The sequence below is a fragment of the Eleginops maclovinus genome, chromosome 4 (genome assembly GCF_036324505.1).
Source record: "Eleginops maclovinus isolate JMC-PN-2008 ecotype Puerto Natales chromosome 4, JC_Emac_rtc_rv5, whole genome shotgun sequence".
Classification (NCBI taxonomy): Eukaryota; Metazoa; Chordata; class Actinopteri; order Perciformes; family Eleginopidae; genus Eleginops; species Eleginops maclovinus.
In genome coordinates, this window is record NC_086352.1 from 10,234,525 (window position 1) to 10,252,536 (window position 18,012).

The following is an 18,012-nucleotide window of genomic DNA, read 5'->3' on the forward strand; positions in this document are numbered from 1 at the left end:
TTAGTAGCCAATGCTCCCTCTGTGTTAAGAGGCAGTATTCAGCACAACAATACATTTGAGCTGTAAAGCCGCTGTACTTGGATTGCACCAGGTGGGTCATTTCCTGACCAGAGGAAGGAGTTAGGAGCATCAGAATAACAATGGGCTTCTTCCATCCTGTATGAGTCTTTCACCCAAAGCCCAAAGATTACAATACAAAGATTACAATACAAAAGCCATCTTGAAGGGCATCAAATAAACGTGGTCAGCAGCTTTGAGGGAAGTAAACACCAAGAGAGACTTGATTCCAGACACTCTGAACACTCTTGAGAAAAGCTTGTGGAGGCTAGGTGAAGAGGTTTTTAATTTGAACATGGTTGGTAGTAGCCTAAAACTCAAATGACATCACTGCTTTCTAGGTTTTTCAAGGGCTTGGTGTTAAACATTTGCAGATGCCTCCTCTGGATCTTGTTCAAAGGTGAGAGGGTCGTGTACCTTGAGATTGACAAGCAAATCGATCAAGTAGTTACACTGGTGGTAAATATTTGTCGTGAAGAAGATTTACCAGTAATCCAATCCTTTACTTTATCTTTGTGTAGCGATCCAAACAATTAAGGAGCAGATGCACGCCACTCTTAAAGAAAACAGAAAGGGTAAGGGCCACCCAAAGGAGCAAGTAGAGGTAGTTCGGCCATCTGATTAGGAAGGATGCCTCTCTTTTACAATACTCCAGGAACCTGCAACTGAGAGGAAACCTCAAGGCAGGCTTACAATACCATCGCCATTAAGTTTAGGATTCCCATGGAGGAGCTGGAGGAAGTCGTTATGGATAGATGGATATAAACGAAACGTTTTCAATGCATGCAATCAAGTGAACCTAGTTCAGCATTTGACAAATGTGTATGCTAGAAAGTAGAAGGCATATGTTATGCATATGGTACTTCATTGCCTTGCAGCACAGCAGCTCAGCCCCATTCGTATACATCCCCGGGCAAAATATAGCAGCCTTTTCCCTCATTACCTAAAAGATGCATCGCATTTTAAGAGGCCTCTCCTCTGCGTAGCTTATCCTCTTCCTAACTGGAAGTCTATGGGGGTTGTTTGCTGTGGATATTACATTTATATATGCAGGTAGTGATTATGCAGGCAAACAGTAGGGAAATCTGTGTATGCACTTATGTAGGGAGCAGACTGCCAGAGTGCCTTTGGAAATTGCCATGTTTACATCTGGAAAAGATTCAGAAAAGTCTTGTCATGTTTCCTTACATTCGACAGAAGTTCTGTGATTGTTTGAAACCATCACAGGAGTGCTTGAACTTTTTACGCATAAATCTAATCTGTGGTGTCACATTGGCGTAGACATCTTCCCTATAACTCTGATCTGCATACCGCAGCAGTTTCCTCGTGAGTAATTGCACTCTTTGGGCTTTCTTGGAGCCATGAAGTGCTACGCAAAAAATCTCTGCATTATTAGTCAGCAGCCTCTCGCCGATTCGTCTGACCTAGTATTTCCAGAAGCTGCTGTGCACCTCTGAGGTTGCAGACAGGGGCTGCTGAGGGGTTTGGGAGAAGAGGAGGGGGTTCACGCAAAGCCACCACAGCAGTTTCACTTTGCAAAACCTTGGTGCTTGCCTTTTGTTCCCCATTTCTCATTCTAGCCTCGCTCCTTGGGGAGTTTGGTTATCACCCCCTATATTTATCAAAGTTTCTCTGCAGTTCCAGCTCCGCAGCCCCCTTGATGAAAACTTCTTGATCAGTTGGAGACTTTCATGAGAGGCATGGGCCCGTGACGTCAGGTGGACTGGCTTTGTGTTTACCTGCCGCCTGGCACAATTACGAGAGCTTTGTGGAGGCGTGTGGCGTCAGAGTGACCCTGTCTGTGAAGTAAGCGTGTAAATGGAGACGGAAGCTTCCCTCCCACCCACACTCTCCACATCCTGACAAAGGAAAGCCACTCAGTGGGTCAGACAGTGCCAGACACTTGTGAGGATCGCCCCTCCTGCACTCCTTTCATTCCTCCCCGTCTCTCTTTCGTCTTTTCACTCTGGTTCTTTCTCTTCCCAATGCCACTTAGCCTTAGTGTTTTGGAAGAGGATTGCATAAGCGCTGGACGGCTTCTCCTCCTGGCAGGCGAGGCATTTTAATTGAAAAGGAGATCCGGAATGAAAACTCCCATTCCTTTTCAGGCCTCTCTTCTGTAAAAGCACGGAAATGTACCAGGGGAAAGAAGACGAAATGTACAGGGGGAGTCAGTGAAAGAAATAGGTCATGTTCTTAAAACAAAATGAAAGAGAGGAAGTCTGACATCCCGCCTATCTCCGCACTACCTATAATGATCCTGGATGTCTTTGCCCCCCCCTCCTAGTTGATTCTAACAAAGTCGTTACGTGCCGCATACTCTTCTGTCCAGAGAAAAGGAAGGAGCTTTCTGCAATAAAGTGCAACAAAAGAGTTGGTCTCTTGTGTACAGAATAATATAAAAGGAACTGAACCATTGTAATAAACAATATTGCAGAAACCCCTATGGGATGTAGGCTGTGAATTATGGGCTTTTATATTGAGTTCATGTACACTTTCAGCAAAGAGATGGGTATACTGCTTTATATATTTCTCTGTTTTTGCACAAAGTGGAATTGGTGATGACAGATGTATGTTGTATAACACTTTGTACTTCACTAAAGCTTTCTCCTACAGTTTACTAGTTATAGAGGAAGTCCCATTTCAATAGTTTCAGTTGATTTTCATCCCTGAGCAGGATTGTGACTGGCACACGGTCGAGCTTTCACTTGCCTCAGTGGAGCTGCTCTTTCCCCAGCAGTTATATTCTTGCTGTTTTGGGCTTGTCATAATGTGTGACTGTGAAATAAGGTCACACTGACAAAGGGCATATCTGCTGTCTTGCACAAAGATATAAAGCATCTGTTTCTCCAGCTGTCTTTCCTTTGAGAATACTAACCTGTTTGTCCGGGTTTCTCGTGCTTAAAAAACGGCCTGTTGTCGAGCCCCAATGCCCTGATCCTTATACCTTTGTCAGCATACTGATGATGTTTGCTAATGGGATCGCTTGTCCACTGATGGAAGGTGTGGGAATGGATCAGCTGATGGTTATCTGCACTTTCTACAAAGTCAGGCATTGCAAAGGCTGCAGGTAAATCTTTCAGAAGAACCCCAGAGACCTGACTAAGTCTAAAACAATAAGTGTGTGCTGCTCTCAACACAGCAGACCTTTCAATCTACAAACGGCACTATGCACACACAAGATCCCTCTGGCTGATCATTTATTCAACAGAACTGAAGGCCTTACAAGGTCAAGAGCCACGGAGTCAAAAGGCTTCTTTGCCTATTAATTGCCTTTGATCAGTGGTTGATGCATAATTGAAATAGCCTAAGCGAGCAAAGGCGGGCCCTGGAAAGTGTTGAATCAGAGTGATGGGGTGATTGCTGAATGCTTGCCTTGCTGAAATGCTGTCAGGGCACTTAGCGTGATGTGAAAACAGGCAGGTATCTGGAGGCTTTTAATCCTTATTTTTAAAATAATCCATGCGTTTAAGAATAGCTCTCCCTGTTTGAAAGACACAAGATGTTCTGCTTCACAAAACACTTTAAGACAAGTCAGACTATAGTGCTGTTGGCGCTACCATGTCTATATGGGCCTTCAGATTGATTCACTCTCGCTTCACAACACGCTTCAGGCACGACTTTTCCTGAAGTTCAGACTGGCCCTCTGGATATGGGGCAGAGAGCCTGTTTGGCAAAGTCACTCGTAGAACAACTGTGCAAAGAAACCTCCAAACTCTGCTTCAATAGGCCAGATGAGATGTGTTCATATAGGATTGAGAATTGAGCCGTTGAAATGTTCCATTGACTTTTCTTTTTTGGAAATAAGCCCAGGATTGTGATACTTGATTTCATATGAATGGGTTTTCAACTAGTGTGCAAAATCCTCTATGAAAAGACATTCTTGTATAAAGGACAATTTGTTATGACATGCTTTACTTGCATGGAATTTATGCTGTAGAAACATCATATAAGTGTTGATTGTTGCTTTGCAGAAGCTTGTTAATGTGAGTGTGTTCAGCTGCGCCTTAGTCAACATTGTACACATTTACATACACCGATGACGGATGGCTGAAAATTACCTGTCAGTGGTTTTCATATACAGTATATATAAAAAAAAAAACATGTTAAATCTTGATGAAGCAGCTCTCTAGCTAGTAAAGCTATTGTCCTTGCTCAGATTGTATGTCTACTGCCAGAGTTGTTAACTGTGACTCTAGCTGAATGGCAATTAAAAACTGTTTATCTATAAAACCTGACATAAGACAGAAAACTGTTTGATGCTTTCTAAATAAAGCCTATATTTGCTGCAGGTAAACAGCCTATATTATAATATGGTAAATAGTCAACAATTTGATGTTTGTTCATCTACAGACCGCAACTGTTGTGTTGTTCCAGCAGCATGCCTGTCATTAGCTTGTCAATCAATCCCTTTTTTAATTAGGCAAAACTCAAACGGGTGTGATATAGCATGACGTCAATCACCCTGAGAGCCGTTTAGCAAACATTGGTCTTTCCCTTTGAATTCCCAGATTAAGACTGTATTCTGATGATGAACCAAAAAGAAAAGGATACATGAAAACAATTATGTTGCGTTGAATTTGCATGTGTTAATATTTCATAATGCTGCTGTAACTTTTATCACTTTTTATGAGTGATGACTTGGTGTACTCTTGAAGCACAATAAGTATGTTTGTGTCGAGTCATGGCAAACATTACAGACAAGTGAGTGTGTTTTTCTATGCAGAGAGCCACAACAATCGCTCGCAGTTGGCATTATTCCTGTAATTTATTACCATGCATCACTAGAAATATGAATGCCACCCTTGTGTTTTGCTCTTGTGGGCCAACATGCTACATTTTACTCTTTAATGAGAAATATTGTCAACAACAGGTAAAAGATAGGCAAATCAGCCGCACATAGATAGGTTAAATTCTAGTGAAACGTGGCCATATCTTCTTCACAAAAAGGGGAAGGTCGTTTTGTGTTAATTTCTGTCCCTAAAACAGAGGTCAGCAACGTTTCTATGCTTTTATTAGACGTTTCTGACACATCAAGTCTATGTATTTCTCTCCCATCTGGCTTGGTGTGTAACAGCCAAGTTGGTTTCTATATTGGCAGCCCTCCTTCATACTGTAGCTGATTTATATTCATGGTTCGTCCTGCATAGCACTGACCTGACCTCACATTTTCTTGTTTGAGACATCGGCTGCGTCCCTGTTGTAGGGAAGCCGCCCGCTGATCTCTCTGCTTGATAAACGCTCGTCCTCCCACATGGACATCAACGTAGCGATCATATTAATAAAGAATAAGCACTGCAGATGTTCTAAATAAAGCAGCGCGGTGTTTATCATGCTAATTATTCCCATAACTCCTTATTTGAAGCTTAACAATGACAGAACTAATTTATTCCTATTACTCAAGTGAAATCATTTCACAGAAACACAGCAGCCAGTAAACAACGAGCCTAACCTCATCGGAAAGTAAACTGGTCAGTATGTAACTCTCTTGCTCATTATAACAATGTAAGTCAAGGCAACTGTATCTATATACAGCACATTTTAATAACAAGGCAATTCAAAAAGCTTTTCTGAAAACAACCAACAAAGAAAACCTTTAAAGCATCGATACAAAAGAGGGGCAACAACAAAAGGACATTTGAGTACAAAACACTCATTAAAGAAACAACAGATTAGAAAACCAGGTAAAACATTTTAATGAAATTAACTATTTCTGAATTTAAAAAAGGCAGCATTAAAGGGTTTAGCTGAGTTGCAGGTATATGGCGCATGCACTGAACCCTTGTTTATGAGTTTTGACTCTGGGACAGAAAGCAGACTCGTTCTTGAATGTCATAATTTAACAGAAGATCAGTCATTTATTTGGGCCATAGACTTTTCAGTGCTTTACAAGCAGTGTTGCCACAGCTACTACGTTAGATTACAAGTTACTTTATTAGTTACTTTCAGCAGCTGCCCCCCCCCCCCCCACTCCAAATGTTTCTTAAAATTTGACGTAATGTTTTTGAATCTACATAGCACTTTGTCGCCAGCACAGAGTGTTCAACGAACCTTAATACTGTCATCTTTAGCTGACTCAAAAAGCTCAGAATAGTGACTGTATTTTCAGCTAGAAAACGCGCATATCTCTCCTCCCTCCATTGTTGTTTACGTTTGTGTCACTGCGTGGTGTTACACGTGAGTTGTCCTCATGCTGAAAACATGACTTAATTGTCGCGTAGACGTCACTCCCCGAGACGCAAGAAGAAAGTAAAAATATATCTTTTTACTAAGGAAAATGACAAAAATAGTAACGCACAGTGACCTGGATAAGTAACTTTAATCTGATTACTGGTTTGGAAATAGTAATGCGTTAGATTACTCGTTAATGAAAAAAGTGGGCAGATTAGAGTAACGCGTTACTAAGTTACCGACATCACTGTTTACAAGCCAACAGTAGTCAATTAAACATGATTATTTGGAATATAGGAAGCCAGTGTAGAGCTCTAATGCAACAATCCCAGAAAGCGAAGGTTGATAATGCATTTACAGCTCTCACTTCAATTCAGTGTTTGCTGAAGGACACGGACAAGACTTTTAGTGGAAACGCATCAGTTGTAATCTCTAAAACTGTGATCTTTCATGTTAGGGTTACAGTCTTTCTATTTGGCTTTAATAGAATGAATGATAAAGTGAGACCTTTAATTTCCCGAGTAAAATAAAAGACCTTTTTATCCTATACATCAGACCTCACTGTTAGAAGCAAAGTGAAAGTGCTATGGGCTTGGTCTGAATACACCCTGACACTTCATGAGAAACCTTCATCAGACTTCTTTGGAAATGCTGGACCAAAAAGGTCTTCTTCCTAACATGGAATTTAATCTGTGCAAACAGGAGCAGTGCCTCCCTGTCTTGCAAAGTTTGTCTATACCAGTGCTGTGTTTCTCAAGTGCTGTTAAAATCAGCAAGATAAACTCCAGGACAATATCGGTTCTGCCTGACTGGGTTCTACAATATGGAAACAGTCCTGAAGTCAAGTGAGCGTGATGACTTACTGACTTTTTGACCTCCTTACCCTAAATAAACATGATAAAACATACAGAGTTGACTAATGTAAATCAGTAGAGATCGTTATTGGTGAATAGTTGGTCGAATGTATTTCTAATGTTAATGATGTAATGCTAATTTTACTCTTAAGTCATTAGCTCATATCTGGGAAAGGTGGTTTCTCTCAAGCAGTAAACATCACTAATCTCTAAATTCCACTCTAGGTGGTTCTTGATGTTCTCCTCAATTAGGTAGAATCAAATATGCATATATCTGTTTTAGCAATCAGCTAGAAAGTTTTGGAAGATATTGGTAAAAATGCACTATCATGCATTCATAATGTTAACCAATGACGTGATTATTTTCGTGCCAGGTACAGTTATAGCCTACTGCAGTTAAGCCAGCTGACAGACCCTCAGCACTTCTAATTTCTAACAGCAGAACTCTAATCGTTCATGACACATATCATTTAAATGTCCTAATTTTTTACTGTGCAAAGCTATTTTAATGCTGAAGGTAGAAGCTGCAATGGGATTCTCCGGCTTTCATTAACCTAAATTCATATGTGATCTGATGATTGGCCGTGACATCTAATGGCATTATGAAGAATGCAATGAGCATCATCGTCTGCGTGAGATCAGGTGTTATTGAGACATGGCTCACCAATCTGACTGTAATACTGTGTTAAAATGGCGGGGAAATGAGAGATTGGGCAAGCTGCCTAACTGCTGATTGTGTTACTCTGATAACCCTTCAGACCTTAAATGGAAGAGAGTGGAATAAGCCCATCTGTTCACTCTTTTGAAACGGAACCAAGAGGAACATTTAATGTTTATTTTATTTTGCGTCTGATTGGCATTCGAAATATGCCTGTAGAACAGGGACGTATAATAAGAACTGGGTACAGCGTCGGAGGCGGGACCTCGTTCATTCCTATGAGAGCTGCTCATTGGCGCATGAAGACGAAATGGCCTGAGATTCTCGATAGCAAAACGTCACAAATGACCCATCATGCCTGGCTGTCGAGACCATAGAGCATGCGCAGTTGAGGTGTCCCTTAAGCCCCGCCCCCGATCTCCCGGTCTCGGCTCACTAGAATGAATGGAGAGAGAAAATAAATATGGATTCAGCCTTTAGGGCATGGCTGGACTGGCTATCTGGCGTACCGGGCAAATCCCGCCAGGCCTTCCAACGTTTTGGGCCTTCCCAGGGCCGGAAACAAAACATACATTATATATATTATATTTTTTATTGATTGCTACGGTAAAAACATGACACATCGTGGCCCATTGGATGCTTCTCTTGAGGCACATTTGGCTAGTCCAATGAAATTCCTTGGTTCTCGAAGGCCCGCCCCTCCCTAGAGGCCCTCACTTGACCCAAGTCATCACCTCAAATTTTGTGTGGGGGTGTGTGTGTGTTAACATTCCATTCAGTAAGCTCACTAACAGTATGTGGATTGGAGCAATTTTAAGCTGAAAGTATAAAAACATTTAACCAAGGAAATTATTACTACAGGTTTAATTTTATTCAGTAAGACTTAAAACATACAGTAGTGTGTGTGTGTGTGTGTGTGTGGTGCCTTAGCTTTGGTGTCAAATATTGCTCTGACTAGATTTGGTTTCCAACTTATATTGTTGTGTTTAAAGCCAAATCAGAACGTTGAAATGGGAGTGGAAGATTTATATATATATATATAAAAAAATGGCGCTTGGCCCTTGGGTGATCAAAAGTGCCCGGGCCCTTTTCAGATGCCAGTCCAGCCCTGCTTTAGGGCATTTTACAACTTTAAGGACCAAATGTTTTCAATAGGGGATATAATTAGGTTCATACTGGGTCGTTTATTTAGTTAAACAAAATTAACCACCGATTTACAGACGTCTCTTTCCCAATGTAAGTCAATGGGAAAAGTCTTTCTGGGCCGGGTGACGTCACGGACTGATACAGAAGTTGTAGTACCGCCGTTTGAACGCTGCGAATATTTTCTCAAAGTCCTGAGCACTTCCTGGGGGCATGCTGTAGATTAGAATAACTACTGTAGAGATAGCGTACCATGCAGGTGTTATGCTTTCCTTTTCCCCCCTAAGCCATTTGTAACCATTATCTATTCTGTACTCATTATGAAAAATCTGAAATGCTAAGGAGGCTACTCCGTTTACGTCATGAAGTCATTCACATATTAACTGCTGCAGTGAGCAGGTTTTAAAGATATCAATCTAACTTACTGCTGTTGAATAATTATCGGCCACCCCCCCCCCCCCCCATGATGTGTAGCTCATTAAGTGGTGATGTGTATTAGCAGTGAAACAGGAGGATGAGACGCAGGCCTGAGCGGCGAGCAACACGCATGCTGTGTGGCTGAATATCAACCCCATCACTGTGACAGAGATGACAGGGAGAGCAGCTGCCCCGGCCCATCACAGCAATCAACAGTGCTCACACACACACTGTACACACACTAGCTTTCCGACACATCTCTCTATCTGGCCTTCATTCTAATGGAAGAACTGGCTCGGCTTTTAAAAGTGGTAAATTAATCCCAATTGAAGGGAGGAGGGAAATCAGCATGTTGCTTAATGAACGTCAGGAGACGAGTAATTATGACATGTCTGGAGAATGTGACTCGGGCATGGAAATGAGCCGATCCAGACTGATGCGTTGGTGAGAATAGAGATTTATGGGATGGGGATGTGTCCGTCTTTAGCATGTACCCGTCTCTGGAGCGTGACTTGTGAATGTACATTAGCTGATTTATACGGTCTTTATTACAGGAGAGGAGGGGGGGCACTTAAAGAGGTCACCACATAAGCAGAACGTCACAGGTGCTTGAGTAGAAATGCATACATGTTTTTATATACATGGATGATGTGTTATATGATCACATAAGAGCATTTAATTGACCATATGTAGCATGCTCAGTATGATTTGTATTCTGCACAGTTATTCCAGAAAACAAAATCTATTCTGCTTTTGGATTTTTTTGTCTATTTCACAAATAAGTAGTTTTTTCTTATCCACTTTTCCACCCTCATACATACCCTGAATTTCAATTCTGAAGTCTTTCAAAAGCAGGGAACAACTTGCACTCATTAGGCATGCCTTTTGTGTGACTCTGTTGTTGCCTTGGACTCTTTTTCAGTCAAAAAATCAATCCGAACAAAATAACCCGACAATATTTGTGTCAAAGAAAATCTTTTGAATTCAAATAATTGTCTTCACATTTTTTATACAAAGGCCCTGAAATACACACTTTAAAATCAGTGTGAGCATCAATACCTTCCCAACCCATGGTGTTGTACTGTTAATAATAATACTTTACCTTACCTCTCCTTCCCTCCTTGCTGTTTGTGAAATATGTTGAATTTGCCCCTGGCCTATTTTATCCGCTTGCTGTCTATTCCCTGAAGTCAGTAGAGTGTTTTTTTTATCACTGTGTTCTTCAGCTTTTATCTTCTCAACATCAGCCCAAAGTAGTTTCTTCTTCTGTGCTCTGTCTGCCGTATTAAAACGATATAGTTCCTCCCTCTGTTGATAATAAACCATAATTCCATAATTTCAGTATCTATGGACAGTTTTTGCATAAGCTTTGACTTCCTGGTGTTATTAAATAAGAGTAAGAAAACATTGATGCTGACGCTTTCCAAAATGACACCAACCTCACTTGAATATTAATGACCTATAGTTTGGAGCGTGCTTCCATCCAACTCCCGAGCTGTTCATTAGTTTTGTTTATAGATCACTAGAAGTTGGAGACGGTGTTGTTCCACTTAGCTAGAAGTCATCTATGTCCTCCTGCCAGCCTTCAGTGTTGTAAACACAGCACTCCTTGCCAAAGCACTTCCACAGATGGCTCAATGAAGCACTCTGCCTTGTTGTTCCTGTTTATTCAGCACTGCTCATCCCCATAATGAAATAGCTTCATTATAGCAATTTGCACTCATTCAGCATTCTGGAGGAGTGAGCAGATGTGAAGTTGCACCGGTAAGCGTTTAGACAATGAAGTAGTCCTGCTCCTCAAGAAACGACAGCCCGTCGCATGACACTGAAAATTTTCCATAATGTGTTTGTCAAATTAATTATTAAGGCCTCTCTGACACATATCCAGATATATGCATGTGTTGTTCCGGTTGATTATGTCCCAGCTGACTAAAACACTGAAACAAAACACTTAAAAAGTTCTAGCTGTGCCACCGAAGGGGTAATTTGCAAAAAGCCGCTGGTTTAACAAGCTGTGTGTCACATTTCCCTGACCCTGTCCCTTATTACTGCAGTCTGACAGGTCATTGTTCTTCATCTCCTCAAAAGTTGGACTGTTTTCTGCAAGTTTGGTCTCAGTCCTGTCCCATGCCTTACATTACAAATATTATGGGCCAGTTCTAGTAAGTGTCTTTTAATGCAAATGATTGAATGATAAATAAAGGATCATTATGTTTTGGATTCACTAAGATTGTGCTTATTGTGATTGTGAGATTTACCCCTGAAAAAGAAGGTGTCAATACAGCAAAGGTGGAATTTGCAAGAGCCAAAACAAATATTGTAGTAGTGGCAGGAATAAATCATTAAAAAGTGTTGGCTTGCCCAATAAGTACAACCCGGCAAAACCAACAATTTGGCCAAAAATTAAGTACACGGTATACTGAATGGTAAGTTAATATTTTACAGGGAATTGTGTTGTGTTTTTGTTCCAACATGAATGTGTCCCAATCATGAATAAAGGGTTGTATAACTAAACTTGTCTTAGAATTTTCAAGAAATGTAAAACTCTATTACCTATTACTATCTATTACTATTAATCAGTCAACTCTTTGGGTACAACACCAACAATGGTAAGAATCAAGCAAGGACATTAAGCCTCAGAAAGGTCTTTCTCTGTTTGAATATTCTCTGTACTTGTTGTTTATATCCCATGTAAAGTAGCTAGTAGTTATGGCACAAAAATCAGCAAACTACCCAAAACACCTCTGTTGGTCCTCTTAAAAAAGACCTGATGGCCATTTCCTGAGCGCCCTGTTCAGGATTTATTTCATCGTCTTCAGAGCCATCGTAAATTACCCAATGATTAAGCAGATCCACAGTGATGTGTCCTCCAGGGAATAATGTTAGTGTAGGACCAGCAGGTGTGGGTGGCCCATCTTTTATTACCGTGATAGTCATTTGTTTTTAAGTCACCATAAATTTCAGTTTGTGAGATTAACACACCTTTGAGGCACTCAGCCATACTGCCAGGCTAAAGACTAAGAAGAACAACCTGTTTCAACCTCACTGATCCTCTCCAGGCCCGGTCACACCCCCTGGCGATTCAATACATCCTCTTATTAAAGCTTTGTGTTTGTCATTTCATGGCACCTCAAAGCAATGCGTGCCGGTTCCACGATACGCTGTTGTCAGAAAGGGAATACAATAGGAGAAAAGTCTGAAAGGCAATCGTACGCGTACGACAAAGTGAGTCATTCTCAAAATGCATCTCTGCCAAGTCTGGCTGGTTGCTCCATTGCTCTACTAACATTTAACCAATTCATATGTTGCTGCTGTTAGAAGTACAATACCTAATCTGTATGAGGAAGAAGGTGGGTAAGGAATGAGATTCATAATGTCAATAGGTCATGTTTGGTTTCCTTCCTTCTTCATAGTGAGATTCTACATAACGTACATACAGTAGACTCATGGGGAGATTGGGGACACACTGTATTTTCTTTTTTTAAACCAGGTTATTTATTTCTTGCCATTTCTAGCATCTGACAATTGCTTTGAATATCACCGTATCACTCATGCAGTATTCGCCCTGATCCTGCTCTCACCCTGAAAGGATCTGGAAAGTAATTTTCCTATTTCTTAAAGGTCATTTGAGAATCCAGCCAGATAAAAGCTTCACATCTGTCTCCATTCCCCGTGCCCATAAACAACCAGGAAATTGAAAGTAATATTTCTTGACAGAATGGCAAACCTGTCTGAGATGGATTTTCCATGACATTTGAGTACACCATCCTTCTGCTTCCTTCACTTTGGCAAATATAATTTCTGCTGGGCTTGTGTGGTGGAGCAGACTTGTTTTACAATCTGTATTTGAAAAGGATTCATTCATTCTGGAGAGCGCTCTATATTTCTCATCAACGACAGCAAAGCACAGGACTGTTTTCGAACATCAGAGGATCCAGATAGACTTTGATCCGAGGCTGTGAAAAGCCAGTCGGTCCGCTTGTCCACTGACGGATAAACGGTAAATCATGTAGAGGATGTGCTCTAACAAGTTTCTTAGGATGCACACTATTGATATTTTTTTCCACGTCTGTCTTCCACCAGTGCAGTTTACCTATAACACCTTTACTGTGTGTTTGATGCCGATGGAGACGTCTTAAAAAATATAGTGAATCAAAATGAGGGCTTGGCTTCCAATAAACATCTTTTATAGGCATAACAAGGCGGTTCCTATAAAGCATGCAAACAAGGCTTTCTGTGTTCATACATTTAAGACGTTTGTAGACCCATGTTCTCTCTAACCATGTCCTCCTGATTGAGTCTTGTTTTTTAATTGTTACACCCTCAGAGAATCTTGGGATTCTTTTTGCTTGACCCCATATGTTTAGCATTCAGGGTCCAATATGAATGCTTCTGGACGGGCCTGAGGGCTTTCGCAGGGAGGCAGATGGTGGATTATCCAAACAAGCGGACAAATTACCGAGGATCCCCCTCTGTGCCGGGACACTGTTGAGAGCAGCAGACCTGCCAACAGTGGGTCAGCTGGCACCGGGAGCCGCTCACACACGGCCCTTTCTCACTTCCTGGCATCTTCATCCATCCATTCCCCTTATTTTCATTGCCGACTCTTACTCATTCCTCTCCCACTTGGCAAAGTCAGCATAAACAGGTTTTGGAAGAGTTTTTTATAGCACAATTCCCCTTTTTTTGTCTAGGTGGAGGGTTTTCAAGGACTTGTTTTGATGATGATCTAAAGTGAAGTCTGCAGATGGGCTTATTTTGATTGATTTCATCTCCCTCTGTTGCTCCCTCAAGGAAGCTGTGCGATCATGATGAGAGGGCCAACAAATGGCCCGTGTTCAACCAGAATCTATTGTAGGAGAAACAATAAAAACAAGCTGCCATTAATTCTGCTGGGCTCCATTTTTAGGACAGCCACATACAAGGATAATCTGGTTTAGCACTAACAGTTCTGGTAAGCCATGTGTCGCATTCCAGAAAATGTTCAGAACGCTTAATCTTCTATGGTCATACAATAGACCTCGATGGGGATAAATGATGCTTTTAGTACGTGAGTCTTGAGGCTTAATAGTGATCAAATGCCCCTCTTCTAATTGAATTGTCCTGCAGGCATTACATGGCCTATGTAAGTGTATCAGGAGCCATGGGGAGGCTGCAGATCCAGTTCAAAAAGACCATGAATGGCTAATGAATGTTATAAATGAAGCCTGCTAATGCAAGCAGACAGCCATTCAAATGCGACCGTTTCAAGGGAACAAAAAGCGTTCCCCCCCCCTCATTCGCAACAACTGCTTCATCCATCCACGTGTTTATTCATGAGTTCACCGAGTCGTCAATATTCCTCAGCCGCTCCTGCCACTCCACTCTGACAGGACTCGCTGCTGAGCTGAGCTCCCTGTTTCGCAGACTGCCAGCAGAAAGGTCAGACATCATTGAGCCGGTGGAGAATGGAGTTTGCCGGTGCCACATCTTCCGCAGTGTGTCCTCAAGAATTTACACAACAGCAGCAGCAAATGTCAGTACACAGAGAGCACAGTGATAAGATGCTTCCGACATTATTCAGTGATTTAGAGGAATTAGCGATGATGCTGTTTCCGTCATGACTGTGTACGCTCTCAGTTTTTCCTTTGGCTCTAGCGTGTGAAGGAACAAGTTCTGGAGACTCTGAGCCAGAAATTAAAACGGCCCCTCCTGTTCCTGACAGGATTCTGGAAGCTTCCTGTGTCTCAGCAGGAAGTGCAAGAAGTCAGACTTCTTAGGCTTTCATCTCCACGCCCACAGGACTGAGGCTCTGTCTCCATGTGTTTAGCTGGCTGCTCCACACACTGCTGCAATATTCTGCCTTCATTTGTTAGTCTGCCTGTACAAACACACGTAGTATTACAGTCACACGGTATACACTCCAAACTCCCACTCAGCATAAATCAAAAGTTTCTAACATTCAGAGACACACACACACACACACATACACACACACACTAACATTTCATCATCTACCTACATTTCCTGTCAGATCCTTAGAGCCTGCTTCTCAAACTATGTTTTATTCACCTGAGAAAACTGAGAGCTGGAGTTAGAATTACACTTGTCAGAGGTTAACGGCACAACTGCGCGTAGCTGAGAGATTATGACTGTTCCACATTCATCCGCCTCACCAGTGTGGAATCCAGTGTGTGTGTGCTCCCCGAAGAGAGCGGATAAGCAGCCGTCATGAGGGAGGCAGCAGGTGCAAGAATGTGTTAGCAGCTCTGAGCGGGATGGGTCTTGTCAGCCCACCCTTTGCACACTGTAAGGACGTGGGGGGTGGGGGGGCAGTGACAGCGTGACGTGACTCCATGGGTGTGTGAACTGTTGTCCATCCCTTGTGTATTGTACGGACATTTATGCCAGTCATGTGTGCCCCTCAAATATGCACACGTTACTACAGGCCTGATATTAGTGTGTGAGCCGGCTGACCTTTCGCTAACAGAGATTTGTTTGAGTGGAGTCGCCCACACAGCTGGGGGAGGAATCCAGAAACCTCCCATTTGCTGCTTCTCTCACCAGCTGAATACCAGGCCAGCAGCAGATATGTATCCTTGTGAGGCCCTGCGTGGTATTTTAGACCTCAGTAATGGATGGTTTTACTCTACAAGGTGGAGTTTTTTTAGTATGTCTCTTTGTGTGTATGTGAATAATTATGGTAGAAAATGGGCGGTGTGGTTCTCCTTTTTCGTATAGCATGACGTGTAGAGAGAGATGGCTTGAATCAACACTGGCATTCCTTTACGAAACACGCTCGGCAGCTGCTCACAACCCTGTGATAACACGCTCCCGGCCCCGGTGACAGAGTGAGCTTTATCCCGCTCGATGGTCAGGCTCTTTGGGATTTGCTTGCATCCACATTTTATGAGAGAGGTTTTGGCGTTGAGGAAGGCATTCCTGCTGGGGTTGAAGGATGCAGCCAGACCACATGGAGGATGATTACACTCCTGAGGGAAGCAGCGGATGCAGGGAGAGATGGAAGCCTCGTTGGGCACATCACTGCTGCATGTTCACCTACTTTCGACCATTAATTACCTACCTATTAGTCATATTTCTTATCTTTTCTTACTTGATTTGTCTTTGAAATCATCAAAGAATAAATCTCCTACATAGATAATCTTCATTTTTAAACTGCATGGTCATGAGTTAATGACTCCTAAGCAAGCTGATCTCTTTAAACTAGCCCTTCAACTCTTTCTGCTACCTCAGAGGGGTGACCCATAGCTTGGATCTCTTATCATTCTTGTACTGCAGTTTGTCTACCCACAATGACAGAAGCACGTTATTGGATCCGGGAAGGGGATGAGGCAAAGATTACTCACTCAGCATCATACATTTTTATTGGCATGAGTGTTTTTACGGGATTGCAATTGACTTTTTAAATGCTTGGTACAAATATACTCTCTGGGACATTGCCGTGCAACTCCCCAACACGATTCCAGGCAGATGTTTATGACTCTCCTGCAACAGTGACACTGCCTTTCCTAGAACTCTGTGCTGGCAGAGATCTCTCCCTCAAAGTTGTAGTTTCTTTTGGAGTGTTTAATTTTTTTGGGGCTTGGGCTATAAAAGGCAGTGGTATGCTGACGGATGTTTGGCAGAGGTTTCCCTAGCGACTAGTGCTGCTGCTGTTGGTGGAGAAGCCCACGTGGCGCGCTGATTGCACATGTCTGGGGCCCGGCCAACATAGAGGCGTCATAAAACTCAGGTATGTGGCCTTGCCCAACAGACACTGACATAGTAATATTGTGGTGTAATCATTGTTCAGCTATGAGACTAATCAGGCATCGTGTCTTTATTTAGTGTGTGCATTAATATTTTACTCTTACATTTTGAACAACAAAACTGAATACAGCAGGTGGAAAGCTAGGTAATATTAGCTGTTAGCTCGTAGCAGCCAGTGAGCAGAGGTTCATATTGGGATTACAGTGTGTTAAAGCTCTACTAAAAAAGAAGAAAAAGTTATCATAATGTGGTTCTAGAAACTGCAAAGCCAGTTGTTTGAGTGTGATGTTTTAACAGCAATTTAAAAAAGATATTAGACAGGAAATAAAGGTCTTTAAAAAAAACAGGCAGCATTGAAATGGTTGGACTGTAGATGAATTTAAGTTTAAATGAATTGGATGTTTTTTTTCTATGTCACTGGTATTAGTAGAGACTGCTTAATTTCTGGGATTGTGTAATCCCTATTAGTTAAAGGACCTCAACATATAAAGATTGATTTGCTCAACATAATCCTATACATATAAGGTTGCTTTTTTACGACATGAATTCGTAGTGAAAGTGATAACATTTTCCACATAAGTGACGAAAACGAGTGTAAAGAGATGTATGGTACATAACAAGTTATAACCTACAGCTCCAGAAAAAAATAAGAGACTGTTTTGTCTTAAATCTTTATCTCTACATGTACGGCAGCCATTCCAGTTTCTGTTGAATTTCAAAACAGAGAACAATTGTCAGTAGTTCATAGAATACAATAAAAAAAGAAAAAATAATTTAACTCAAAGACATGTCTTTAAATAATTAAACAGAGATTATTAAATATGAAATTATTATTAAATTAAATAGAGAAAATGATAATGCTGAAGTGGTCTCCTCCGCCGCTGCATTTCTATATAATATTATCCAAAAGGAGCGATGGTGTAAATAAGCACTGTTAAAGGAAAGAGAAGACAGTAATCAGAA

The 18,012-nt window shown here is 41.7% G+C and overlaps 1 protein-coding gene across 3 annotated transcripts in view; it reads left to right on the plus strand.

Annotated features, from left to right (window-relative positions):
- Window positions 1-18,012, plus strand: part of LOC134863174 (SH2 domain-containing adapter protein F-like) — a 97,456-nt gene that overhangs the window by 37,307 nt on the left and 42,137 nt on the right. The gene's annotated exons all lie outside the window — the stretch shown is intronic.